This window comes from Pelophylax lessonae (assembly GCF_965119305.1).
Source record: "Pelophylax lessonae genome assembly, chromosome: 3".
Lineage (NCBI taxonomy): Eukaryota > Metazoa > Chordata > Amphibia > Anura > Ranidae > Pelophylax > Pelophylax lessonae.
Genome location: NC_138770.1, coordinates 369,792,629 through 369,805,419, shown reverse-complemented (window position 1 = coordinate 369,805,419; position 12,791 = coordinate 369,792,629). Strand labels below are relative to the sequence as shown.

General features: G+C 43.2%; 1 protein-coding gene across 1 annotated transcript in view; it reads left to right on the top strand.

Annotated features, from left to right (window-relative positions):
* The window catches only part of RRAGD (Ras related GTP binding D), an 85,501-nt gene that overhangs the window by 14,836 nt on the left and 57,874 nt on the right, over positions 1-12,791 (top strand). The gene's annotated exons all lie outside the window — the stretch shown is intronic.

Genomic DNA, 12,791 nt, shown 5'->3' with positions numbered 1-12,791 from the left:
TGTGGGTGGGGGGATGGGTAAGTAAAACTGGGCATTTATACATCAATTAGGGCTTGTGGTCAGTGAAGGTTTTAACATCATTACATAAACATACAGAATCATAGGTGGGAATGGATGGACTGATGTATTTTAGATAAATCATTAACTAGGTACTAAAACATTGGCCAAGGAATAATTGTTTGAGGGAAAGCAATAAAATGACCCAAATTCAAAATACTGTTAACAGGCAATGCGTTTAGGGACACATAGGAGAGAATGGTGGGGTGGTTAGTGGGTAATTTTACAAATGGTTAAAGATAATCTACATCTTTACTACTATGTGCATGCGGACAGAGGGTAGTTTACAAATAATGGCCTGTGTCAATTGCTGTACATCCAAAAACATCATAATTCGGGTGAAACTAGTAATACATGTAATGTAATGTAAAAAATCAAACATACCTTGATATAGTCCTTCTGCAAGACCTTGATGATGGCAGAGCAGGTCTCAGGGATGATGACTCCAAGAGCTTGGGGGGAGATGCCTGTGGTGAACTTCAGATCCTGCAGGCTTCTCCCTGTTGCAAGATACCTCAACGTCGCAATTAACCTTTGCTCAGGAGTAATTGCAAGCCGCATACAAGTATCCTGCTTCAGAATATAGGGGGACACCAGGGCAAGAAGACGGTAAAAGATGGGATCCGTCATCCTCAAATAATTCCTGAAGTCATCAGGATTATTTTCCTGGAGCTCCCTCAGCAAGGACATATGAGAAAATTGATCACGGTTAAGCAACCAATTTTTCGTCCAGGAGGTCCGCTTCTTCTTCCTATTGCTCGTACGTCGTCTCAGAGCCAAAACTCCAACACTAACGACAGCAACGGACGAATTCACGGTCGCCATAATAAATTCTCGAACGATGTCTCGGAAAATAGCGAAATGTCGTCAACCAAACAAATGCTACCGAAATCAGCGCGAGATGCCCAGAAGGGTCACGGCCAAACACTCACTTCCTCTTTTGTAGCGGCGAACGTGCGTGGAACGTAGTGACGTCATTTTCTGTCGGAAGACAAATGTCCTGGGCAAGTTTGGAGCACTTTTCAACAGACAAACAACAAACACACCAGCCGCGAACATTTGTAGGACGTTCCGTCGGCCGACGATCGGTACGTGTGTACGGGGCTTTAGGCTACATTCACATGGCCAGGAGCTTCAGCCTGTGTAAATTGTTGCAAGCGGTTCTAAAGGCTGTGTACATATACTTTGTGTGAACAGCAGCAGCAATCAATGGGCAGCGCTTCCGTTGTCCGCATTCAAACGGATGTTTATCGGCATTTGAAATGCAAAATACTTGTATCAGCGTGCAAATGCGTCTCAACACTGTAACGCACATTTATAAGCATTTCGTTTTTAGGTGTTCTCAATGGGGATACATTTCTGACCATTTTACAACATAAAAAACGCTTCTAAACTCAAATGCCGCTAAACGCGGCATGTAAAGGCGGCAAAATGGACGTTTTTAACCGTCAGTTACTAGCTGTCAAGTTCCAGCCTTCAGGAGAGGTTTTCGCAAGTCCCATGTACATGAAGCTTAAGACTGAAAAAAAAAGTTTGGTCTATAAATACACTTTAAAGTGCCTGTATAGCCAAACCATTTTCTTTTTGCTTTGGTCAGAGTAGGGAAGGATTAGAACTCCTGTAATGTGTTTCTTGCATTTGTGGTCCCGCTAAATAGATTTGCCTTCTTGAATTGCCTTGGTGACCATTGCCACTGATAGAGAAAGTGATAGGAAATCCACATTTTTGTAGCTGTCACCAGAACAAGAGTTAAGGTTAAATAGAGGGGCCTGTACTGCTAAAAAAATGTCTAAGGCTTCATTCACATTATGGCGATTTGAATCATGAGCCGAATCGCCACGATTCTGCCTACTTCCAAATAGCGGCAAAACACAGGACGCTTTTGCGATGACATTACTTTCTAATGGCTCTGCTATTGTAGGGCGATTTTGCCATGCTAAATTGTACTGCAAACGCTGATAATTTTGCATAAATTGTCGTGATCAGCTCTCGAAAGCTGTGTACTAAAAATCTAATTATTGTACGATAACTTCAAAAGCGGTATTTTTTGTACGATTTTCTGAACATTTTTACCGGCCATAAGGCTCTGTTTATACCTAAACGATTTGAGTATTTGAGTTAAAAAGTTTCATGCTGGAGTTTTATCTTAACAGCTGTTGAGATAAGATATCAGCCACATAAAAAGTATTATTTTTAGTGGGTTAGCAAACCCATGTACTTGCATTGTGGCTAGGATCACTTCTGGAAGTGTCACATTCTGAAAATTCCATAAGTACTAATATATATAGTTTGGCAGCTCGGGATAGGAAAGTAATAACTGTTATATTAGTTTTGGATAGAGTGGAGACAGATTAGAACCTTGTCAGGTTTTTATTGCTAAAAAATGGTAAGAAATGCAGCGCTGATAAAGTTATTCACTTAGCTTGTAAAACAGTTCGCATCATAAACATATAGATTCTCCAATGATGCAGGTACGGCTTCGTGCATGAGATAACTTATAGGTTTGAATAATCCTCCAGTAGTCCCTCAATCGTGGAGCATAGAAATAAACATAAACAGATGCAACTTAGCATAACTCCGTCTCAAGAAGCACACACTACTAATAGGGGAGGGTCACACCCGTGATGGAGAGAAGTTAATTAGACTGTTACATAGTTACATAGTTACATAGTAGGTGAGGTTGAATAAAGACAATAGTCCATCCAGTTCAACCTGTGTAGGTGTGTGTGGCTGTAATCATCTCACATAGCCCTGAATGTTCTGATCCTTGAGATGTACGTCTAAGACTCTTTTGAAAGCCACCATACTTCCCGCAGAAACCACCTCTTGTGGTAGAGAATTCCACAATCTTGTAGCCCTAACAGTAAAGAACCCTCCACGTTGCCTGAGGTTAAAACGCTTCTCCTCTTGACTGCTGGTGCAAAAAATCTTCCTGTTTCCCCCATGTAATGGACACTCACCAACTACTAAAGTTCAACCAGCATAATGGGAAAACATGATCACAGATCTCCTTTCCTCATACATCAGTTCCAAGATCACAACCCAGCTGATGGTAGCGGATCAGTATCAGGGATCCAAGATCAGTTCACTCTCAGATCTTCCCTCGCCGGCCACTCACCACCAGATTATCTCACTCTCCCACAGTGGAATAGAGAGGGACCAAGGATTACCAATAAAACCACTAACTTTATTAAAAGGTGCATAAAAAACAAAGCCGTTACATTTGTCACGCCGCTGTAACATACACAACAGCGGGCCACTGTCAATGGTAAACACGCCCTGTCAGTGGTAGACATGCCCAACGCGTTTCCGACCAATCGTCGATCATCAAGGGGCAAGCCTTGATGAGGAAAGGAGATCCGTGATTATGTTTTCCCATTATCCTGGTTGAACTTCAGTAGTTGGTGAGTGTCCATTACATGGGGGAAACAGGAAGATTTTTTGCACCAGCAGTCTAATTAACTTCTCTCCATAACGGGTGTGACCCTCCCATATTAGTAGTGTGTGCTTCTTGAGACGGAGTTACGCTATGTTGCATCTGTTTATGTTTATTTCTATGCACCACGATTGAGGGTCTACTGGAGGATTATTCAAACCTATAAGTTATCTACTGCACGAAGCCGTACCTGCATCATTGGAGAATCTATATGTTTATGATGTGAACTGTTTTACAAGCTAAGTGACTAACTTTTTTAGCGCTGCATTTCTTACTATTTTTTTGTTCTAGAACTGTGTCTTATAGTTGATTGCTAGCTGCCGGATGCTTTTTTAAGGTTTTTATTGCTCTCTATACCCTCATTAGAGAAATTTACACTCTCTATTTGTCATGTCTACTTTTATTGTTGGAAGTAAAAGTAAAAAAAAAAAAAACATTTAGTTTGCTCACACAGAAAAGTAAAAGTTTCCTCCCACATACTGTTTTGGTTATTGGACAAGAAGCGATGGAAAACTTCCCTAATAGGACACATATGGCAAAAACAGACCAGGTAAAACCCTCTATTATTATGTATCCAAAATACCAAAAAAAAAGTTGCCTTTAAATATTAGCAGCCAACCGGTTTTCGAGGATACATGGACATGCTTAAGGACTGTCACTGACTTGGAACAAGCATGTGCATTTATAGAGTCAGGACCCTCAATGTATTAGATCTCAGTCAGTGACTCACAAAGCAATAAATCATTCTTGGCACAGAGTGGTTTGCTATTGTGACTGATAATAGTTTACACTTAAAACACATCACTAAGTAGCTTTTGCATAAAATATTGCATCTTCATTTTACACTCTGCTTAACAGTCAAAGAATATCAAAGTATTGCAGCTAGTGGTTTAAACTTGGAATTAAACTCAGCACAGAATGCAGATCCATCAAGTGCATCTTGTGCGTTCGTTCATCTGTCTCCTCGTGCTTCTTTGCTTCCATTCCCCCAGACACAGTGCTTATTTGGCATTGTGAAGAGCTGGAGCAGGTGTCTGATTCTGAGATTAGTTTTAACAAGGGCAAGAGGTCAGTGCAGATTTTCTGTTCCTCCATAGCCACAGAGATAATTTACATGGCCTACTTGTTGTAAAAACAGTCTTACAAAGTTCCTGTGTTCATTGCAAATACTTTTCCTGCAGTTTACGTCACGGCCTGTATTAATGAGCTGCAAGCTGTAGCTTGAATTATTTAAAAGCTTGGAGAACAGTGTTGGAATAAGAAGTAACTGAGAGTGCAGAGTTGAGTTGTACAGCTGTATTGTTACCCCTGTAGGGGCCACTGGCTCTTCCCTAAAAGTACAGAGGCTGCCCATCCCGGCAAACAAGTTTCTTTGGCATCTGGTTACCTTGTGCCTATGCACAACTACTGATAGCCAATGAGATTAACAGGGCACTGCACAGTCACAGGGATCAATTTAGGATCTTTACTTACAAGTCCCCAGGACAGCTGTCACCTTCCAGCTTCTCCTGGACATGGTCAAGTGAGTGAGACAGTCCTTTCCAGAACACATCACTTGTGGTGAGGTCCTGTCAACTTCCAGCAAGATCCATCCAGGCCCTCAGCCCTGTTTCCACTGTGGGCTCAAGAACAGCTTCACAGTCCATGGGCTGCCTAATGGCAACAGCCCCTCAGGCTTGGAACCCTCCTGGGGAGAGACATTAACCACTTTACCATCGGATTTTGCTGTCTTACGTCCAGGCCACTTTTTGCGATTCGGCACTGTGCGACTTTAACTGACAATTGCGCGGTCATGCAACGCCGTACCCAAACTAAATTTATGTCCTTTTTTTCCTATAAACAGAGCTTTCTTTTGGTGGTATTTGATCACCTCTGCGCTTTTTATTTTTTGCGATATTAATAAAAATATGCGAAAATTTTGAAAAAATAACAATATTTTTCTACTTTGACAGTTAAAAAAATATCCAATATATTCAATTTTTGTCATATATTTAGGCCAAAATGTATTTAGCTACATGAATATAATAAGAGGATCAATGCGCTAACCAGAGGGGTTTGATAGGAGTGAATCAATTCCAGAGTACAGATAAATAAATAAAAGAAAAAGAAAAAGCTGCCAATTTTAATCAGTGTCCCCACCGTGAATTGGTATGTGTATGGTGTAAAAAATCGGCGCTAATTCAAAATGATAAATAAATGTGATACACACTGTTACAATAACGATGTCCACCACCGTGGGTGGTGCTCTATAATTGAGCACTGACGCAAAAAATGAGCTCTGATGCAAAAAATAAAAATAAAAATATATACTGTGAAATCAACACTCAATGAAGATCTATATGATTCAGAATCTGTACACATAAAATCTTGGTAAATAACTAAGAACCAACTGTGCATAAATCAAATCCTCTATAAAATGAATAATGTGTCAATCCAAATAGGTATGGTGCAATCCCACAGAAGGAAATCACTAATACATGGCAATATTCAATAGATATTGGATGAACGATGATATAAATCTATGGTAAAAATTGATGGAAAAAATGTGTGTATAAAAATAACTATCCAAAAGGTCCCACAGTGTCCTATGAACACAATCAATCAATGGTAAAAAAACAATAATCAATAAATGAATGATGTTGTGAATCTGTGATAAAAATAGATAAAAAACGTGTGTATGAAAATCAATATCCAAAAAGTCCCACAGTGTCCAATATACACAATCACATATGAATGAAATAAATTCTTCAAAAGGAAAATCTTCAAAAAAATTCAACCAATTGTAGACTACAGTATAAATAATCTGGGTATCGATCCAATCTCCGACATACAAGTGTGTCGTGGCCGCTTACCTCTAATACACACTATCTGCACATGTGTGTAATCCAAACAAGCCGACTGCTTTCCTTCACGATAGGCTTCCGACCTCTCTCCTCTCTTGCGGGAATGTATTCACTGATGTTCGCGGTACAACGATTTCCCAATGGAATCCAGGTCCCCAACTGCACAATATGCTTACTCCAAGCCGTTCCGCCTCATAGGGAATAAAATGAGACGCTCATGGTGCAGTAACTTCAAATACCAGTTTAATTAAGAATTAAAGATACACTTACAACAAATCAGCAACAAACAAGCGCTAAAAGCGATACACTGTAGAACTTCCGGTTATGGCCGTGAACACGGAAGTGACGTCACTCGGCTCCTCCGAGAGAGGGGAATGTCTAGTGACGTAGGTCTACGTCGCCAGACGATAACGAGCCACTTTGCCGCAGTACAGTCAATGTGACTGGTCGGCAAGTGGTTAAAATGGTTGTAAAGGCAGAATGTTTTTTTTTTTTGTTTTTTTTTTATCCTAATTTTTCAGAAAATTCAGCACTGAAAAATCTTACATAGTTTTCTTTATTTATGAGGGGGCTAGGCACTTGGTTTGTCATAATGAACCCTGTCTGTACTGTGCTGGCAGAATCTTTATATCATATAGTGGGGCTTTCTCCAATTTGACTGCAAAATTGGAAATACTGTTTAAAGTGGAAGAAAAGGCCAACAATTATTCTTAAAAACCTCCCACTCTTCCTAGCTATCCTGCAAAAAAAAAAAAAAGATCTGTGTACCTACCTTTTGTTAATCTGGTCAGGTCTGGTCACATGATCAGTCAACATGTGTCACTTAACAGCTGCTGCGGGGGAGAGGAGGGAGCGCAGACAACAAAGGAGCTTAAAGCGGAGTTCCGGCCTCAAATACCTTTTTTAACTAAAAATACCCATATAATACTAATCCATCGCCCTTTACAGAACCGCTATTCTCATACTTACAAGGTGTACAGTATTGGATTTTAGTCAAAATCTTACTTTTAAAAACGCTGCCTGGGCGCAGCCATCTTAGACGTGGGCATCTGAAGCCACAGTGTAATCTGCTGTGTCCTTCTTCCTGATTCCAGGGAGCGTTCTGGGAGTTCTTCCTGATTCCAGCCTCCTGGGAGTGATGACAAACAGCTCCCAGGATGCAATGCAAAGGTGGAAGTGATGTCGGTGGCCGTGGCCACAGAGGGGGGAGAAGGAGGAAGTACAATCAAAAATGCCCTGAAAATAAGGTAAGGGACCCCCGAAAAAAATTGAAAATGCCCAATTGTTGATCAGCATAGCGAGCATTCTAGGAATCACTAAAGTTGCGAAATAGGCCAGAACTCCACTTCAAGGAGAGTATGGGTGATGTCCTTGCCCCAGGAATTCACAGCCATTGTCAAGTATTCCCTTACACGGGGGAGCCTGAGCTGCTGGATTATGGGGCCAGACTAAAAAAAGGTAAAGGTATACAGATCTTTTAGGAGGGGGGAGGGAATATATTTTTTTAACTAATTATTATTATCCTACACTTGCTGTTCCTGATCTGCATGGGCTGGGAACATCTAGAGATCTAGAAGACTCTGTTCAGTTATTATTATCTTTAATTCTATATATCTTTTCACATAGGGGGCAAAGGTTATGTCAGCCCCTTTGTGACAGTAAAAGGCTTCAGTTTAAAAAGTATGAAAAACTATAATAAAATTAATATATTGAAAAAATAAACACATTAATAAAATATAAAAAATAAATAAAATACCCTCCCACCTGCATACATTGAAAAAACACACAGTTGGGACACACAGACATGCTATTATGCAACACATATTAGGTATCCCCACTAATACCAGAAAAAAAAGTAGTAAAAGAATAATTTTAGGGCTACCATTCTGCTTTATGTCTAAACGTTTTATGCTGTTTCATAAGCGTATGCAATTTAGATGTTCGATATTTTTGGTATTTATTACCTCAATAGTATTATCTTTTACAGTTAATGGTCATTTTGAGATTATGTTTCTTTTGTGTGCACTTAAAAAAATGGTACATTTTTTTTGTGAAAATCTAGTTTTCAGAAACATTTGCACAAATATTACCTAGCCCAGGGGTGTCAAACGTTATTTAATCGCGGGCCGCATCAGCATTATGATTACCCTCAAAAGGGCCGGTTGGATCTGTAAGAGTAGATGTCAAGAGCATCCCCTACCCTTACATAAGATGTCAAGAGCCTCTCCACCATCAAAAGTTGATTCCCCCACCCTCTCTTACATCACAGTTTACCTCCCTTACCTTGTGGTGCTGCTGGGAAGAAGCTGGAGGCATTGCTGGAAAGCAGAAAGTATAAGGTCTGGAGGAGGACTGGAGCTCTCCTGCAGCTACAGGAGAGGTACGAGGGCCACATAAAATGGCCTGGAGGGCCGGATTCGGCCCGCGGGCCTTGTGTTTGACACCTGTGACCTAGCCTAAAGCCTTGTACACAGGATCAGATTATCGGACACATTTTGGTCTGTTTTTTTTCTGCATGCTAGTCTCATATGGAAAGAGAAGAGGTTACTTTCATATGAAAATTCTCGTACGACAGAATTCAACTTCGGAAGTGATGTCATATGCTGAATTGTTTTGTATGCATTCTTTCGTTTTCGTGCATGCATAGTCTTGCTCTTACGATTTTTATTTGGAAAATCGGATGTTGTGTTCACGTACGATAAAAATTTCATAGCCTGCACATTCAGTTTTTGTCATTCCAAAATTCCTAATCGGCTGTAGAAAGCACCATACTAACGATCTGTAAATCGGCAGATCATTCATCGAAATTTTACTTCCGATTTTCTTTTTGTGTGTACGGGCCTTAAGGCTTTGTTTAGTCCTAATCTGCATCTAGCCTCAGCTCCCCGACTGGATCAACTCAGAGCATACACAGATTTATCTTTTTTGGTCTTGGCAGTTAAAAAAGTGAGTATTCGCACGGCAGAGTGATGAAAGAGGTGAGTATTTCCAGCTAGAAAGGGGGCATCAAGGCCCCTTTCACCCTGCAAATGTAGCACCCTCCTAGGTGGTACTGGCTTTGTCTGCCTATCAGAGGAGCAGCAGGCAAATCTATATTTCTTTCTGCCTACCAGAGAGCAGGATCTGTGAGTTAGGTCTGCTCATAGTGCTCTGTGTGTGATTCATCTGGTCTAGGGAGTGTTTTACACTGGTCCAATAGGGAGGCATATTGGACAGTGGAGGAAATCTGAGAAATGGGTACACAGGCTTTGATACAGTCCCAGTGATTGGCACAGACTGATTGTCTCGTGCATTGTGGGGTGTGGTATAAAAACTAGGAGCACGTGTGCTGCAGGGTCTCCGGCTGGTGAGCAGAGTCCCAGAGGGACGCGGTCAGAGGCAGTCAGCCTGGGGACCAGGAAGGAAGGAGCTGAACCCAGAGGTCCATGAGAGCTGACTGAGAGCGTAGAGACACTGGAGAGACCCTCGAAAAACAGTATCCTGAGTACAGGGGATCGTGTCTAGGGGCCTGACCTGAGGGGGGGGGCACCCCCGTGTAGGATAGTCAGAGGACGGGTGTCAGCAGGTCAAGTGGAAGGGGGTACTAGGTGTGTATCCCGAAGATAATTCATCCTAACAAGTAATCCTAAATTCATCTAAGTGGCAAGGTGAATCAGCTGCCTGGCTGCATCTTCAGACAGGAGTCCTCACCTATTGTGAATAGTTCAAGTTGGAGTATCCCAAGTTGGAGTATCCCACTCTTCCCAGAGTCTTATATAGACTCTACCACACCTAAGATGGCCGTCTAAATTAAATAAAACCACAAAAATAACTACATTCCCTAGACTGTTCATTGACTGAGCCGGAGAGTAAAGAGTTAAGTTGTGCATGCTGCAGTTGCGAATGGTAACCCAGGGGGATCCTAAGTTGAGCAATCCAGCATTCCTCAAGGGGGCAGTGCTACACAAATATGGACATTGCAGATTAGCTGTGGGAAACCCAGAGGGGGTTCCCTGCATTTAGAGGCAGGTGGGAAGCCCCAGTGAAAGCAACAGGAGGTCCATAGCTTCCAAAGTTATTCATGTGTAGGTGGGGTGCAGCGAGGTGAAGCAGCAATAACAAACATAGTCCCAGTGCAATTAGGTAACGTATTGAAATAATGCGAAGATAGTTAACAAACACCCGGTGGAAAGGCAGCCCAGCCGGGAACACTCACAGTTGCAACAGCGTGTAGGAAACAGGTTTCAGCCAAACTGACAGCGTCTGTAGAGAGGGGCAGAATGTGGCCTAGCCGTCTTGACTCCAAGCAGACAGATGTTCAGAGAGATGGCAAGCCCTACGCTTTCCCTCCTCATCAGGAACTTTTCCCTACCACTAGTGCTGTCTCTAACAGACGCGGTACCTGTCCCTGCTCTAACCATTTGCATAAAGCACACCAAACGCGGGGCCCAAGGTCTTATATAGACTCTGCCACACCTAAGATGGCCGTCAGAGTCAGCATCCAATCAGATCGCTGTCCCAGTGACTCAGGAAACCAGAGAGGAACTCTGTTCCTCTTCACTTTCTCTCCATCTGCAGTGTAACTGTGAAAGAGTGCCACCTGCAGTGGAGAAAGCAGACTGCCTACGTGGCCAATTACGGCTGGTGAAACTCTCTTTGCTAGTTTTAAGTTTAGCAATAAAAGGTAAAAATACTAAAGTGACTGGGCACCCAACCTATTTTCTGAACAACCATACACTAAGATTAAAAAGGTCATTGTGCCTCACTTCTTATGGGTCATTCCACACCACCCTAAGAGTATGGGTGCTATATAATAATATTCATTGCATATATTTCTCTGTTTGTGTTTACTTGGAATAATTACTAAGAATTTAATACTTTAAATTCTGTGGTTGCTGCTTTTGTACAATAACTGTTGTTGAATATGTCTTGGGATACCTATGTGAGTAAGGGCTCTTTCACACGGGCGGTCCGATCAGATCCGCCTGTCAGTTTTTTAGGCGGATCTGATCGGATCCTCCATGCAGCTCTATGGGGCAGCGGGTGTCAGCGGAGGTCACCTCCGCTGACACCCGCTGCCATCCGCATCCGATCCTGTGCTGAAATCTGGACGGATGGAAACCCTATTTTTCCATCCGTTCAGTAATCGGAGCGGAGCGGATCTGATGAGAGCGGACAAGCGGTCCGCTCTCCTCCGATCCCCCATAGAGGGCAGCGGGGGCCGAGACACCTCCCTCTCCGCTCTGCAAGCGGAGACGGAGCTGTCATCCGCCCGGCTCAGCGGGGATCGCGGATCGATCCCCGCTGAGCAACACGGATCCGCCTGCGGAGGCGGACCGTGTGAAAGAAGCCTTACTGTTCTGCCATACTTATAGTTCCCTATTATAAGACTGAACTCTCATTGGGGCCAGCATGCTGCAAGGCAAACACTCTAAGGCTTCTTTCACACGGTCCGCCTCCGCAGGCGGATCCGTGTTGCTCAGCGGGGATCGATCCGCGATCCCCGCTGAGCCGGGCGGATGACAGCTCCGTCTCCGCTTGCAGAGCGGAGAGGGAGGTGTCTCAGCACCCGCTGCCCTCTATGGGGGATCGGAGGAGAGCGGACCGCTTGTCCGCTCTCATCAGATCCGCTCCGCTCCGATTACTGAACGGATGGAAAAATAGGGTTTCCATCCGTCCAGATTTCAGCACAGGATCGGATGTGGATGGCAGCGGGTGTCAGCGGAGGTGACCTCCGCTGACACCCGCTGCCCCATAGAGCTGCATGGAGGATCCGATCAGATCCGCCTAAAAAACTGACAGGCGGATCTGATCGGACCGCCCGTGTGAAAGAGCCCTTAGAAAAAGCTTCCAGAATGAAGTGTTAAAGTGGTTCTCAATTCAAGGTGTTTCTTATTGTAATGTATTTCTTGCTAAACGCCCACTAATGAACCCCCCCCCAAACACTTACCTGAGTCTGCTATTGATCCAGTGCTGTGCCCAGCTGCCGTTCTTCTCTCCTCTCCTCTATTCCTGCGCCCAGAAGCTACAAAGAGAGCAGCGGGAACCATTGGCTCCTGCTGCCTGTCAGTCAAATTCTGTAAAGGAGAAAGCAGGAGAAATGGCTGAGCCAGGCTGTGTGTGTCCAGGGACAACGACAGCCCAGCTCGGGAGCTCACCCACATGGCTTGCTTTGGGGGTGCTCGTAAGAAGAAGGAGGGGGAGAGTTCCGGTGTAGGACCGCCAAAGGAAAGGTACGAGACTGGCTCTGTGGAATATGGTTGCACTGAGCAGGTAAGTATAACCTTTTTTTATTTTAATTTAAAAGAAAAATGCCGTTACATGCACTTTAAAGGGTCGTGTCTGCCATAAGTGGCATTTCAGTTATACATAGGTTGGATCTGGTGCTAAGGCTCACTTGTTGACATCTTCTATCTCTTGATGATTTTAGCAGTGAAATCTTATTTTCATCTTACTTACTGGTTCTGTTCCTGTTC